Source organism: Giraffa tippelskirchi, chromosome X, assembly GCF_054371585.1.
Source record: "Giraffa tippelskirchi isolate mGirTip1 chromosome X, T2T-mGirTip1v1.2.pri, whole genome shotgun sequence".
Lineage (NCBI taxonomy): Eukaryota > Metazoa > Chordata > Mammalia > Artiodactyla > Giraffidae > Giraffa > Giraffa tippelskirchi.
This window is the reverse complement of record NC_137289.1, coordinates 133866366-133883186: the sequence shown is the minus strand read 5'-3', so window position 1 is coordinate 133883186 and position 16821 is coordinate 133866366. Positions and strand designations below refer to the sequence as shown.

General features: G+C 41.6%; 1 long non-coding RNA gene across 1 annotated transcript in view; it reads right to left on the bottom strand.

Moving 5' to 3' along the window:
* Window positions 1-16821, bottom strand: part of LOC145537166 (uncharacterized) — a 112398-nt gene that overhangs the window by 27854 nt on the left and 67723 nt on the right. The window contains exon 6 of the long non-coding RNA XR_014076244.1: window positions 2697-2991. This is a non-coding gene — a long non-coding RNA (uncharacterized LOC145537166). The remainder of the gene's footprint in view (window positions 1-2696; window positions 2992-16821) is intronic.

Genomic DNA, 16821 nt, shown 5'->3' with positions numbered 1-16821 from the left:
ACATGGGTTTGGATAGACTCCGGGAGTTGGTGATGGACAGGGAGGCCTGGCGTGCTGCAATTCATGGGGTCGCAGAGAGTCGGACACGACTGAGCGACTTAACTGAACTGAACTGAAAAACAAAAACAAATTCATGATCATCCCCAAACAAACGATCATTTTCTCTCTCCTTTTCTTCAAAAACCACTAAGATTCAAAGAAAGAGTAATATACAGTCGCTTTCAGCACATCAGCACCTTTCATTCACTTTTTGGTGATAGTTTCCACACCTACCACCCCAGAGAAACAGCTCTTGTTTCAGTCAACCTTTCTGAGCCTCTGACACTAGTGATTCTGCCTATCTGACTATGGTCCTCCCTGGTTTTCCTTCCTTCCTCTTTAGTTGCACCATTTTACCTGGCTTTCAAAGCCTGCTCTTTACATGCCTCTATCTTGAATGTTTGTTTTTCTCAGGGCATTAACCTTGGCCACTGAGGGGACAGTTGTCAATCTCTCTGGCTTATCTTTCCCCTCAATCATCTGAATACAGCCTCACTTCATGTATGCATTCTGAACATGTCAGTGGCTTGCTTCCCCAAGTTCCCTAGAAACCACACCATGGTTAAATAATCATTTGAACTGGAAGCTGTGCTCAGTATTCACATTTACCTCTCTGGATCCATTTCCCACCCTGCTCTGTGTGCTCAAGAAGTGGACACTACATCCCTTGGGCCCTCCTTGCCAGCATCCTTCCCATTATGTTTGGCCAATGAAACATACTAGCAAGAGATAAGAGGGCCAGAGGAGAGTGAAGCTGAGCTATCTATTCCCTCTGTTTCTTCCTCACTGAGATGTAATTTGGCAATGGCTGTTTTCCTCTGGCTTAGGCCACAGGTTCTCTCCTATAGTACCAGATCTTGCTGGGTTCTTGTACCTGCTCCCTTCCATTCCCCTACAGACCCAGGGGTGCCGTTGCTAGCTCCCAAGTGCGTCACCATCTCTTCTTGTTCCTTTACAAATATCTAGTCCCTTCTTCAAATTCTCTTTTGTGATCCTTTTGAGCATGCTATTTCCTGTTAGAACCCTGCCTGGTATAAAAACGAGTAACAGAATAAAGCAGGAACCCTGCTAAATCTATCCTGGTAAAAAGTGGCTTAGAGTTGGTGAAATCTATGAAACTAACAGCAATGGGATCTGCAGCAAAAGAGTCATCTGGCATGATTTGCAGCACTCATCCTAGTTAGGAAACCTCCATGTTTGGTCCTCCTGCTTTCCTGGTGACTCTATTTAAATCAACTAGGGCTCAATCTCAATTCCTATGTCTTGAAACTAAAACCCTGACTAATACAATACTCTTGTTTTCTCGGATCATAGTTTTTATTTCTCTCTCCCTCCTTTACTCTCTGGCAATCTTTCTCTCATTTTCTCTCCCTCTCCCCATTGAATTTAACTGAAATTGATGCAGCACTAGTAGCTGTCAACTCCCTTTGTCTACTACAAGTTTACTAAACTCTAAATCTGTTAACTCAGTTACCTACTAGACATCACAGTATCACCATTTAAGTGTCATATAAGCTTCTTAAATCCACTATTTTAAAATCTATTATTTTATCTCTCACCCTAGCCTGTCTTACTCTTCAACCCCTTGACCTGGTATTCAGCTTCATCTGGGTAGAAGATACTACTATTTACCCATGAGAAACCTGCCAGCTTTTCTAGCCTCTTCTCTTTCCCTCCTTCCTTTTGGCCCCACCACCAGATGAGAGCAGTCAGAAGCTTCTATTTCTACTCCCTCTTATCACAATGATTTCTAACTGCCAATTGCTATGGTTATAGCTCTTATCATTTCTCACCAACAGAAATGCCTCCTCTTCACTTACACTCATTGCCTTACTCTTCCATCTGAAATTAACATTCCAAAACTCAAAACTAAAAGCCCACTGTCTTCAATGATGTCTTAAGACTCACCATGACCTACCCCTACTCCCCTCTCCAGCATCATTTTCTAAAATCATCATCCTAGACTTCTGCCAGCTCACAAAAGGTTCAAATGATCTTCCTCACCTTCATGCTATGTACCATACGGAGATACCTGCTATGTCCTCTGTCTCAATTATCTACCACCAAGTTACACAACACTCTTTCATTGTTTAAGAGTCATATGACATCTACTGCTCACCTCCACATTACAGATGGCCCATGTCTGTGCATTCCAAGAATGCCTCTACCATAACGCTTATCACACCACATTTTATTTCTTGGTTTAATGGTCCATCATCCCCTCTAGACTGTGAACTTAAGAGAACACACAGTGCCCAACACCCAGTATACAATGCATACGTTTTTTGCTGCACAAATTACACTTCTCAACCCAAATTAAATTAAATTATTAAAATGTAAGGTGCCTGCATTAGGGAATGGGGAAAAAAAGAGCCAAGCTGTAACTGCTACCTCTATGGGGGAGGGGCACAGGGAAAGGAGCAGAAGCAAGGTGGAACTAATGAACACTGAATGGTAGTCGTTTTTATGAGGCCCTGAAACACTATAGAAATGATGAATTGGAAGCAGGAAAAGCGTCCTGGAGTCACTTGAAGCAACATCACTTACACAGCCACTTGTGAGAGGCCAGCCCCATTGTGTGGACCAATCTGATTCAATATTCAAAGGCTCATGTGTATAAGGGAGACAGAAATGGCATCCCACTCCAGTACTCTTGCCTGGAGAATCCCATGGACAGAGGATCCTGGTAGGCTGCAGTCCATGGGGTCGCTAAGAGTCAGACACGAATGAGCGACTTCACTTTCACTTTTCACTTTCATGCATTGGAGAAGAAATGGCAACCCACTCCAGTGTTCTTGCCTGGAGAATCCCAGGGACAGGGGAGCCTGGTGGGCTGCCGTCTCGGGTCAGGCGGAGTCGGACACGACTGAAGCGACTTAGCAGCAGCAGCAGCATGTGTATAAGACTGCTCTTTATCCAAACAGGAGACAGAAAGAGCATCATATGTGACATCTGAAAACAGAAAGGATAATGATGTATTCTCACCGCTGGGAGTTTCCCTAACTTAGAGCCCTCGTGGGAAATGTAGCATGCCTGTATTTTCGCTGGTGTCAAATGGATGATTGCCAGTGACTAATGAGGATGCCAACTGGCTCCCAAAGATTTCATATTTTGTGAAAATAATTCAGAGGCAGAAGGTCCAAAAGACACCATAAGAATATTTCACCCAAAATATATTTTCCCAAGACACAGAGCAATTTTAAATAGAATAAGTTTTTCTTTTTTTCAAATGTCCCAACAGGGTTTAAGCCAAAAATGATTTATTCATTTGTCTATCCAGTTAGTCAACAAAGAATTATTAAGCAGTTCTTACATACCTTGATGGTACAGTGTAAACTATAGAAATAAATAAATAAACGTTTTCTCCGCTCCTAATGAATTCAGAGGCCAGAGGGACAAGATAAACAATAACACTATATAACAAATACAACCGTGACATAGTCAAAGTATTGTGGGGAATTGTTGAGTTGGTTATATTAATATTCAAAATACAAGCTTCTCATTTCAGGTCCAAGAGGACAGCATGGGAGGATCTAGAACTCCCCTCCTTCCATGCACACACTGAATCTACAGCTACATAAGGGACAATTCACCCCAAAAAAGACCAGAAAACTAAACAAACTTCTCCTTCACAATGAACGATTAAGGGCCCACATCGAGATGGGTAGACATGGAGGAGACGCAGTCTTGCACAAAACCCCACCCGCAGCACAGTGACCCACAACAGGGAGCATTCTCACAAGTCTGAAGCATCTCACTGAGGAGTGAGGGGTTTGTGTCCCTCATCAGGTTCCCCAACCCTTGGGCATGCCCTGGAGAGACAAGGCCCCAAAGCTTTTGAAAACCTATGGGGATGACACCCAGGAGACCCAAAGGGCTGTAAGGAACTACAGCTGCCTCGCTACAAACAGTGGGTGTGCCACAGCCCTGCACTCTCCCATGGCCTGGCTAAAACCAGCCAGTGGGCACCCATCCTATGCATTCGCTCTGCCTTGCCAGAGATAGCAGCACACATGGTGCACACAGGGGACACTCCTTGACTGCCTGGCTCTGTGGCCACGGAGGCTTCCATTCCTGGGTCCCCTAGGGCTACGACCACTGAAGAGACAGCTCCAGGAAGACTACCCTCCTAAGAGTTCTGCACAGAGAGCAAACTGAAACACATCCCCAGTCTCTGTGAAATATCCTGCCATTTGCAGAAACATGGAGGGACATACACGGGATTATACTAAGTGATACAACTCAGACAGAGAAATATTTCTATGGGGTCTCTTTTATAAGAAAACTAATCTCATTCATGAGGGCATAGAAAGACAAACACTGAATGATTTCACTTACATGTGGCATCTAAAAACAAAACAACTGAACAAACATAATGTAACAAAGCTTACAGAGAAAAGAATGGTGGCTGCCAGGAGGGGTGTGGCATTGGAGATGGGCAAAATAGGTAAAAGGGATCCTGAGATACAACCTTCCAGTTACAAAATAAACCAGTAATGGGGAGATAATGTATAGCATCATGACGATTACCAATAATATTATTGTGCATATTTGAAAGTTGCCAGGAGAGTAAATCTTAAAGGGTCTCATCATAAGAAAAAAATGTTTGTAAGTTTGTGTGGTGATGGATGGTAACTAGACTTATTGTGGTGATCTTTTCACAGTGCATACAAATACTGAATCATGTTGTGTATCTGAAACCAGTATAATTTTATATGTCAATTATTCCTCAATCTAAAAAATACATCATCTGCTCCTTTCTGGGTGTATATTATACCTCCTCATTCCAATGACAAATGACAGGATTTCTTGTGGCCAATGAAATATAAATCGAATTGACATTCTCCATTCTGAGCTAAGAGCCATTACTTTTCCCTATACCAACTGACAGCATTATCCCAGATGAAAGCTGCTCTGCCAGCCTGGGCCCCAGAGGAGAGAAAAGGCTGACTTGAGACGGACATGTAACATAAATGAGAACTCAACTTAAATCACTAAGATTTGGAAGTCATTTGTTACTACAGTAAAACCTGGCCTATCTTGACTGAAACCACTGTTAAGAAAACTTAATTTGTGAGTGGGGTATAAGTCGAATGTAGGTGGCTTATACACCCACACTGGTGGCTTATACACTGGTGGCTCAGTGGTAAAGAACTCGTCTGCTAATGCGGGAGACACAGGAGACGTGGGTTCAATCCTTGGGTTGGGAAGATCCCCTGGAGGAGGAAATGGCCACCCAATCCAGTATTCTTGTCTGGGAAATACCATGGATAGAGGAGTCTGGCAGGCTACAGTCCGCAGGGTCGCAAAGACTCGGACACTACTTAGTGACTAAAACAGTAACAACACAGTCAAATGTATAGAGGAAGTGACATATTTAGTTGGATCTTGAAGACTGTAGAAGTAGGTTACGGAAAGGGTCTTCAGGAGAGAGTCTCTGGTGTGAGCAAAGACCTGGTGGTGTGGAAGTGCATACCCTTCCACAAGGATATGTACAAGGTATAGTCAAGGTATGCACCACACTGGATTGTAAAAAGTATACTGGAGTCACATATTAAAGATCCATTGGCCATGCTAAGGAGTATAAATTTGACCCTGCTGCTGTTTAGAAGCCATATGAAGTTTTTAAAGATTCTAAGTGATTGCAGCCATGAAATTAAAAGATGCTTACTCCTTGGAAGGAAGGATATGACCAACCTAGACAGCATATTTACAAGCAGAGACATTACTTTGCCAACAAAGGTCCATCTAGTCAAGGCTATGGTTTTTCCAGTAGTCATGTATGGATGTGAGAGTTGGACTATAAAGAAAGCTGAGCGCTGAAAAATTGATGCTTTTGAACTGTGGTGTTGGAGAAGACTCTTGAGAGTCCCTTGGACTGCAAGAAGATCCAGCCAGCCCATCCTAAAGGAGATCAGTCCTGGGTGTTCATTGGAAGGACTGATGTTGAAGCTGAAACTCCAATACTTTGGCCACCTCATGAGAAGTGTTGACTCATTGGAAAAGACCCTGATGCTGGGAAGGATTGGGGGCAGGAGGAGAAGGGGACGACAGAGGATGAGATGGTTGGATGGCATCACCGACTCGATGGACATGGGTTTGGGTAAACTCCGGGAGTTGATGATGGACAGGGAGGCCTGGCGTGCTGCGGTTCATGGGGTCGCAAAAAGTCGGACATGACTGAGCGATTGAACTGAACTGAAGTATAAAGCCTCAGTTATCGTGTGATGCTTTCATCTGTAATGCTCTAGGCATGGATGAGATAACTGCTGGGGTCCCAGGACTAAAGGTGGGAAAGGAAAAGAGTAGGCCAACACTGACAATACTTAAATGATTTAGTTTGTGGCCAAAATCAAGCTCAAATCAACTGAAAGTTTACAAAGAAAGCATCTCAAGGTTCTTTAGGGGTTTTTTGTTGTTGTTCCCTCAAGGTTAGAACACCCTAAGCTGAAAAGAGGCTAAATGACATACCCATAGAGCAACAAAGGTGGAAATGGAGCCCAAACAGATTTGTAGAACACTTACACTCAGCTCAAAAGAGAACAGTAATGCAGGGAAACAATCTTAAGTGGCCAATTCTATACCATTTTCAGAGAAAAGAGCTTCAGGGCACATGGTGAGCTTTCAAAACACTCCAGAGTTGGCTCTGAATGCAGAGCAGGGGAAGAAAATAAAAACAGGGCAAGTGGGGTAAAGAGCAAAGTGGCTGGCAGGCACAATTAAAAGGAGCTTGCACTGCATTCCAGGCCTTAGCCTTCGTAACAGTTCTTTCTTTCCTCAGTTCACTCAGTCATGTCTGACTCTTTGGGACCCCATGGGCTGCAGCACGCCAGGCTTCCTTGTCCATCACCAACCCCCAGAGCTTGCTTAAACTCATGTCCATCAAGGCAGTGATGCCATCCAACCATCTCATCTTCTGTTGCTCTCCTCCTTTCTTTGCTTGTACTAGTTTATTCTTCATAAAAACTCAATATAGGAGTCCTTAAAACTGTCTGCTGCTCACCAAGTTTTGCCCATGGAATTGAGATAGCATGTTCATTTTTCAAGGCATATCAGACAGTGATTATGTATGAAAAGTTGAGTTTTTTTTAAACATGTCTATCCATTTTATTCAGGGCCCAAAATCTTGGTGAGACAAAGATACTACAAGCCACTTAGAAGGCACATTATCTTGGTTTCCCATGTAAGAGCAAGACAGGAATTCAACATCAGTGCCGAGGATCAACCTAGACTATCATGAAGGTCAGCTGCAGGCTACCATTTTGCCAAGATAAGTGTCTTCTCTTTGCAACCAGTTTCTTTCCATTCTTTTATATAAGTCACTGGCTATATCTTGGCCTTGTTTTTGTTGTTCAGTCACTAAGTCGTATCCAAATCTTTGAGACCCCATAGACTATAGCATGCCAGGCTCCCTGTCCTTCACTATCTCCTGGAGTTTCCTCAGATTCATGTCCATTGAGTCCGTGATGCCATCCAACCATCTCATCCTCTGTCACCCCCTTCTCCTCCTGCCCTCAATCTTTCCCAGCATCAGGGTCTTTTCCAATGAGTCGGCTCTTCCCATCAGATGGCCAAAATATTGGAGCTTCAACATCAGTCCTTCCAATGAATGTTCAGGGTTTATTTCCTTTAGGATTGACTGGTTTGATCTCCTTGCTGTTCAAGGGACTCTGAAGAGTCTTCTCCAGCACCACAGTTCAAAAGCATCAATTCTTTCATGCTCGGCCTTCTTTATGGTCCAACTCTCACATCGGTACATGACTACTGGAAAAACCGTAGCTTTGACTACACAGACCTTTGTCAGCAAAGTGATGTCTTTGCTTTTTAATATGCTGCCTAGGTTTGTCATAGCTTTCCTTCCAAGGAGCAAGCATAACTCGGCCTACCCAAAACAATTATTACATGTTCTCCATGTTCCCTGGAGAAGGCAATGGCAACCCACTCCAGTACTCTTGCCTGGAAAATCCCATGGACAGAGGAGCCTGGTAGGCTACAGTCCATGGGGTCATGAAGAGTTGGATACGACTGAGTGACTTCACTTTCACTCCATGTTTCCAACACTACAAAGTCGCACCGAATGGAGGGTTTTACAAGGATCTCAATAAAATTTTAGAGGTGTAATAGTGGGATGAGGAGATAGTGTACATAGTGTCCTCAGAGTCAGGACAGTCTCTGAAAGATAACAGGATCTTAAAGGACTGCAAAGCTATCCCATCTCTCTTCCTATCTTATTCCTACTAATTTTTCAACGCCCAGGACAACTCTAACCCACCCTGAGAAGCCTTTTCTGGCATAAACAATTTATTGTTATCATTTCCTTCCAATAGTACTTGTTTATGCATTTTTTGTGGTACTTACATCATCTTCCCTTGATTCAAAGCAGAATCATAACTCTGTCATGGTAGCTAACTTCAAAGTGAAAGTCTTGTTTCACAAACGTATTAACAACAACTATTTTGTGCTCTTTTATAACTCTCTCTTAAGAGAGGTGTGATATATATATGTGATACACCTCTATCTCTATAGAGAGAGGCACAAGATACAAACATGAAGGCTACAGAATGTTTAGAGCATTCAAGAAACTTGATTAACTTGATAGCCTGATAAATTGACTTTCAAATTCAATTTGATAGCTTTGTTATCTTGTTTAGTGACTTTAAAAGGATTGGTCTTTAGTTTGAAAATGAAGTATTCTTTTGTCTCATTACACTGATTTAGTTTAAATCATATTTTAATTTACTCAGAAATTTGAAATAACATTACTGGTGGGAATGAGATTTCTATGCTTATTTAAAAAAGAAATGAGTTGGGGAAAAAATGATTAAGAAACACGACTGTACATCTTTTACCCAAACTTTATTTCCGGTAATAAAACAAGAGGAACAATGCCCCCTGTGTCCCTTCAGCTTGATTCAAGTGTCAGTCCCTGAGATGTCTGCCAATAGATTCAAAAGGTATTTATCTCGGTGAGAGCATACCACCAACCACCTGCCACTTTTCAATCAGCAGCACTTCCACAAGAATCGTTCGAGTCCTCAAATCTCCCCAAGGGATTTTCCATTTTTTTTGACTCAGCATGTAAGCAGGCAGACTGGTTCTGGTGTCTCATCCATTTTAGAAGTTTCTCAGCACACCAATAGCAGGGGCATTTTGTACACAGTGTAATTACTCACCCTCAGTATTATATAGTTGCTTGGAGCACATTTCCTTCTTCTACTCAAAAAGCAATTGTCTGAACAATTGTCTGACTTAGTGCTTATTTTGCCTTCTGTCTCCACTACCCTCTTAGAAGGCAGTTGTCTCCCTTCTAATGTGCTTCTCCATGCCTGCTTTGAGTAAATACAGTTGTAACTTTTCTTTAATAAGCTCATCTGAGATGCATCTATCAACTTTTCATGAAGATTCTTTCCACTACGGTATTCCATTGCCAGAAAAAGGGGAATTTACAAGGTCTGAAGATAAATTCAAATTTCTACTATGCTTTGAATTTGGCCAAACAAAAAAAAAAGGGCAACTGCTTATTTATTAAGGATGAATGAATTCAGCCATAGCTGGTGTGTTGAACTATTTTTCACATGAGTGGGTTTCATTGGAGACATTTGTTCTCATGTTTTCCTTTTCTTTTTTTTTTTTTTTTTTTTTTTTTTTTTTTTTTTTTTATAAATTTATTTATTTTACTTGGGGGCTAATTACTTTACAATATTGTAATAGTTTTTGCCATACATTGACAAGAATCAGCCATGGGTTTACATGTGTTCCCCTTCCCGAACCCCCCACCCACCTCCCTCCCCCTCCCATCCCTCTGGATCATCCCACTGCCCCGGCCCCGAGCCCTTGTCACATGTTTTCCTTTTCATTATTAATGTCGGTGGCCTTGTAAGAGAAATATAAGCCATGTTAGGGAGGTGACTCATATACATTTCATGAAAGTCTGAGTAGTTATGGAAGCCTTTGAGGATGGTGCCAGGTTGAGTTCTACAGGTTGTGAAAAACAGGAAAGCATACAAGAAACTTTGACTGTTAGAGTTTTTTTTTTTATAAGGGTACACAGGCACTGGAAGTGGAAAGACATGGGAACCAAGAGAAATCTGGCGATTAGCTGTAATCTCTTCTCTTACTGGCCACAGGATCTCTTACTTATGGTTTCTCTGTAGCTCTCAATATCTCTTTCCTAAATATTTGCTTCCTCAATTCTGCCATGAGGCCCCCTGGCTGCTATTTCTAAATCATAAGATGTCCTGATATACATGCTTTTTGCCTCAGTTCCTGATGCTATTTGCTTCATTTTCTTAGCTCACATTCCCCTCTTTAGGGGTAATAAGTGGGGAGTTTCTCTTAAAAGGAACCTCATGATACAATTTAGAAAAAAAAAATGGCAGAATAAGGAACTCCAAGCTCTCATTCCTCCACAGAAACATCAAAAAAAAAAGCAGGAACTATAAAAAACAACTGTCTCAGAACTTTGGAAACCAAAGATTTACAGCAATCAAGCAGACAATGAATCAAGAAAAGACAACTTCAAAACAGCAGGAGAGCTCTGTGGAGAAGTTACTTGTCTTTACCAAGATTTCTCTGCGGAACTCTGGCTGGTTCCTGGTCCAAGAGAAAACAAAGCAGATCTTTTTACAAGTTATTGTATATGTCTGTTCTAACCTGTCTGGGAGTTAAGTGAACAACTGATACAACGTATTCATAACTATTTCACCTAACTCAGACTCAGACTAAGGTCAGAAAAGCCCAGGGCATTGTTCAAAAACACTGGAAGCCCAACTAACCAACCCACTGACACCTGGGGTAAAAGACTACTGCTGGAATATACAATAAACTGCCTAAGTCCAGAAGCAAAAGCTGGGGAGAATTTCTTTAGCAAATTAGGACATTCAACAGCACCTGTGTATATGGAAGAATTTATATAGAAAGATGTACACATGCCCAGGGCAAGATACATGCTCTGAAAAGAACTGAGAAGACTGTAATCTTTCACCTTGGGCCAACCCCTAGGCTCAGTGCAAGCCAGGTTAACTGTGCAAAGAGAATCCCAGAACAAAGCCCACGTACAAAGGCCTGGAGAGACATATTCATTTATACCATTTGGTTGTGGTTTTTATCATCTGTTTCTTATTTTTAGCTCCTGGTATTCAAGAAATATCTGTCAACACACTAGCTGAACTCATCAAGCTAAGAAACAGGGATTTTAGAGAACACACACATCAAGGAAAACAGTCTTTGAAAGAATAATTTGGGAAAGTCACTAAGCAAAAAGACTATTACAGCTTTCAACAATAAAAAAAAGGGAAAGAGAAAAATCTGGTTTGCAGAGTTGCAACATTCAAATGTCTGTTTTACACACACACACACACACACAAATCACAAGGAATACAAAAAACAGGAAACAATGATCCATTCAAAGGAACAAAGTAAATCTCTAGAAATCATCCCTGAAGAAACACAAGCATCAGACTTACTAGATAACTGTCTTAAGTATGCCCAAAGAGATCAAAGAAAATGTGAGAAGAACTAACTAAAGCAATCAGGAAAACTATATATGAACAAAGTGAGAAAACCAGTTTAAAAATAGATCATAAAATGAATCAAATTTTAGAACTGGAAAGTACAATAAATGAAATGAAAAAGTCACTAAAGGGGTTCAATAGCAAAAAAAATATGATCTAAGCCTTTAAACTGCAGAATTTAATCCATTTGTATTTGAAGTAATTAAAGATGGAGAAGCTCTATACAGTCAGCAAAAACAAGACAAGGAGCAGACTGTGGCTCAGATCATGAACTGCTTATTGTCAAATTCAGACTTAAATTGAAGAGAGTAGGGAAAACCACTAGTCCATTCAGGTATGACCTAGATCAAATCCCTTATGAGTATACAGTGGAAGTGACAAATAGATTTAAGGGACTAGACCTGATAGAGAGAGTGCCTGATGAACTATGGACAGAGGTTTGTGACACTGTACAGGAGACAGGGATCAAGAACATACCCATGGAAAAGAAATGCAAAAAAGCAAAATGGCTGTCTGAGGAGGGCTTACAGATAGCTGGGAAGAGAAGAGAAGTGAAAAGCAAAGGAGAAAAGGAAAGATATTACCATATGAATGCAGAGTTCCAAAGAATCCCGAGGAGAGATAAGAAAGCCTTCCTCAGCGATCAATGCAAAGAAATAGAGGAAAACAACAGATTGGGAAAGACTAGAGATCTCTTCAAGAAAATTAGAGATACCAAAGGAACATTTCATACAAAGATAGGCTCGATAAAGGACAGAAATGGTATGGACCTAACAGAAGCAGAAGATATTAAGAAGAGGTGGCAAGAATACACAGAAGAACTGTACAAAAAAGATCTTCATGACCCAGATAATCACGATGATGTGATCACTCACCTAGAGCTAGACATCCTGGAATGTGAAGTCAAGTGGGCCTTAGAAAGCATCACTACGAACAAAGCTAGTGGAGGTGATGGAATTCCAGTTGAGCTATTTCAAATCCTCAAAGGTGATGCTGTGAAAGTGCTGCACTCGATATGCCAGCAAATCTGGAAAACTCAACAGTGGCCACAGGACTGGAAGAGGTCAGTTTTCGTTCCAATCCCAAAGAAAGGCAATGCCAAGAATGCTCAAACTACCACACAATTGCACTCATCTCACATGCTAGTAAAGTAATGCTCAAAATTCTCCAAGCCAGGCTTCAGCAATACGTGAACCGTGAACTTCCAGATGTTCAAGCTGGTTTTAGAAAAGGCAGAGGAACTAGAGATCAAATTGCCAATATCCACTGGATCATCGAAAAAGCAAGAGAGTTCCAGGAAAACATCTATTTCTGCTTTATTGATTATGCCAAAGCCTTTGACTGTGTGGATCACAATAAACGGTGGAAAATTCTGAAAGAGATGGGAATACCAGACCATCTGACCTGTCTCTTGAGAAACCTGTATGCAGGTCAGGAAACAATAGTTAGAACTGGACATGGAACAACAGACTGGTTCCAAATAGGAAAAGGAGTACGTCAAAGCTGTATATTGTCACCCTGCTTATTTAACTTATATGCACAATACATCATGAGAACCGCTGGGCTGGAAGAAACACAAGCTGGAGTCAAGATTGCCGGAAGAAATATCAATAACCTCAGATACGCGGATGACACCACCCTTATGGCAGAAAGTGAAGAACTAAAGAGCCTCTTGATGAAGGTGAAAGAGGAGAGTGAAAAAGTTGGCTTAAAGCTCAACGTTCAGAAAACTAAGATCATGGCATCTGGTCCCATCACTTCATGGGAAATAGATGGGGAAACAGTGGAAACAGTGTCAGACTTTATTTTTTGGGCTCCAGAATCACTGCTGATGGTGACTGCAGCCATGAAAGTAAAAGATGCTTACTCCTTGGAAGGAAGGTTATGGCCAACCTAGATAGCATATTTAAAAGCAGAGACATTACTTTGCAAACAAAAGTCTGTCTAGCTAAGGCTATGGTTTTTCCAGTGGTCGTGTATGGATGTGAGAGTTGGACGGTGAAGAAAGCTGAGTGCCGAAGAATTGATGCTTTTGAACTGTGGTGTTGGAGAAGACTCTTGAGAGTCCCTTGGACTGCAAGGAGATCCAATCAATCCATCCTAAAGGAGATCAATCCTGGGTGTTCATTGGAAGGACTGATATTGAAGCTGAAACTCCAATACTTTGGCCACCTCATGCGAAGGGTTGACTCATTGGAAAAGACCCTAATGCTGGGTAGGATTGTGGGTGGGAAGAGAAGGGGACGACAGAGGATGAGATGGTTGGATGGCATCACCGACTCAATGGACATGGGTTTGGGTAGACTCCGGGAGTTGGTGATGGACAGAGAGGCCTGGCGTGCTGCAATTCATGGGGTCGTAAAGAGTCGGACACGACTGAGCGACTGAACTGAACTTAACTGAAAGATAAAGAAGGAATTACTTCTTCCATTTTGTTAGTTTCCTGTATTTCTTATGACTTTACTAAGAAAAATAGAAACAGACTCACAGATATAGAAAACAAACTACTTGTAGACTTTCCCACCAACAGTTGGTGGGAAAGTCTACAAGCAATAAATGCTGGAGAGGGTGTGGAGAAAAGGGAACCCTCTTACTGCAAACTAGTACAGCCACTATGGAGAACAGTGTGGAGATTCCTTAAAAAACTGGGAATAGAACTGCCATATGACCCAGCAATCCCACTGCTGGGCATATACACCGAGGAAACCAGAATTGAAAGAGACGCGTGTACCCCAATGTTCATCGCAGCACTGTTTACAATAGCCAGGACATGGAAGCAACCTAGATGTCCATCAGCAGACGAACGTATAAGGAAGCTGTGGTACATACACACAATGGAATATTACTCAGCCATTAAAAAAAATACATTTGAATCGGTTCTACTGAGATGGATGAAACTGGAGCCCATTATACAGAGTGAAGTAAGCCAGAAAGAAAAACAACAATACAGTATACTAATGCATATATATGGAATTTGAAAGATGGTAACGATAACCCTATATGCGAGACAGAATAAGAGACACAGATGCATAGAACAATTTTATGGACTCTGAGGGAGAAGGTGAGGGTGGGACGTTCTGGGAGAATAGCATTGAAACATGTATATTATCATATGTGAAACAGAACACCATTCCATGTTCGATGCATGAGACAAGGGCTCAGGGCCGGGGCAATGGGATGACCCAGACGGATGGGATGGGGAGGGAGGTGAGTGGGGGGTCCAGGAAGGGGAACACATGTAAACCCATGGCTGATTCATGTCAATGTATGGCAAAAACTATTACAATATTGTAAAGTAATTAGCCCCCAACTAAAATAAATAAATTTATTAAAAAAAAAAAGAAAACAAACTAGTGGTAAACAGAGGGAAAAAGAAAGGGGAGAGGCAAGTTAGGGGTAAGGGAATAAGAGATTCAAACTACCATGTATAAAATAGATAAGCAATAGGATATATTATATAGCTCAGAGAATTATAGCCATTACTTTGAAATAATTTTTAATGGAGTATAAGCTGTAAAAGTACTGAATCACTGTTCTATATACATGAAACTAATAGTTAAAATCAATAAACCTTCAGAAAAATAAGACACAAATTGGCAGAATAGACTTTAAATATGATCAACCTTTATGCTGTATTCAAGAGACAAACTTCAGATCTGAAGAGACAGACTTCAGATCCAAAACCCAAACAGATTGGAAGTGAAAGAATGGGAAAAGATAGTTTATACAAGTAGTAATGAAAAGCTAGTGGAGGTGATGGAATTCCAGTTGAGCTATTTCCTGAAAGATGATGCTGTAAAAGTGCTGCACTCAATATGCCAGCAAATGTGGAAAACTCAGCAGTGGCAAAAGGACTGGAATAGGTCAGTTTTCATCCGGTCCCAAAGAAAGACAATGCCAAAGAATGCTCAAACAACCGCACAATTGCACTCATCTCACAGGCTAGTAAGGTAATGCTCAAAATTCTCCAAGTCAGGCTTCAGCAATATGTGAACCACGAACTTCCAGATGCTCAAGCTGGTTTTAGAACAGGCAGAGGAACCAGAGATCAAATTGCCAACATCCATCAGATCATCAAAAAAGCAAGAGAGTTCCAGAAAAACATCTATTTCTGCTTTATTGACTATGCCAAAGCCTTTGAGTGTGTGGATCACAATAAACTGTGGAAAATTCTGAAAGAGATGGGAATACCAGATCATCTGACCTGTCTCCTGAGAAACCTATATGCAGGTCAGGAAGCAACAGTTAGCACTGGACATGGAACAACAGACTGGTTCCAAATAGGAAAAGGAGTACGTCAAGGCTGTATATTGTCACCCTGCTTATTTAACTTATATGCAGAGTACATCATGAGAAACGCTGGGCTGGAGGAAGCACAAGCTGGAATCAAGATTGCTGGGAGAAATATCAATAACCTCAGATATGCAGATGACACCACCCTTATGGCAGAAAGTGAAGAACTAAAAAGCCTCTTGATTAAAGTGAAAGAGGAAAGTGAAAAAGTTGGCTTAAAGCTCAACATTCAGAAAACTAAGATCATGGCATCTGGTCCCATCACTTCATGGGAAATAGATGGGGAAACAGTGGAAACAGTGGCTGACTTTATTTTTCTGGGCTCCAAAATCACTGCTGATGGTGATTGCAGCCATGAAATTAACAGACGCTTACTCCTTGGAAGGAAAGTTATGACCAACCTTAGACAGCATATTTAAAAGCAGAGACATTACTTTGCCAACAAAGGTCCGTGTAGTCAAGGCTATGGTTTTCCCAGTAGTCATGTATGGATGTGAGAGTTGGACGGTGAAGAAAGCTGAGTGCCAAAGAATTGATGCTTTTGAACTGTGGTGTTGGAGAAGACTGCAAGGAGATCCAACCAGTCCATCCTAAAGGAGATCAGTCCTGGGCGTTCATTGGAAGGACTGGTTTTGAAGCTGAAATTTCAATACTTTGGCCACCTCATGCAAAGAGTTGACTCATTGGAAAAGACCCTGATGCTGGGAAAGATTGAGGGCAGGAGGAGAAGAGGATGACAGAGGATGAGATGGTTAGATGGCATCACTGACCTGATGGACATGGGTTTCGGTGGACTCCGGGAGTTGGTGATGGACAGGGAGGCCTGGCATGCTGCGGTTCATTGGGTCCCAAAGAATCGGACATGACTGAGCGACTAAACTGAACTGAACTGAACTGGATGAAAAGAGAGCTGAGGTTATTTCCCTAATATCAGAAAAAGTAGTCTAAGTAGAAAATCATTAGAAGAGACAAAGGA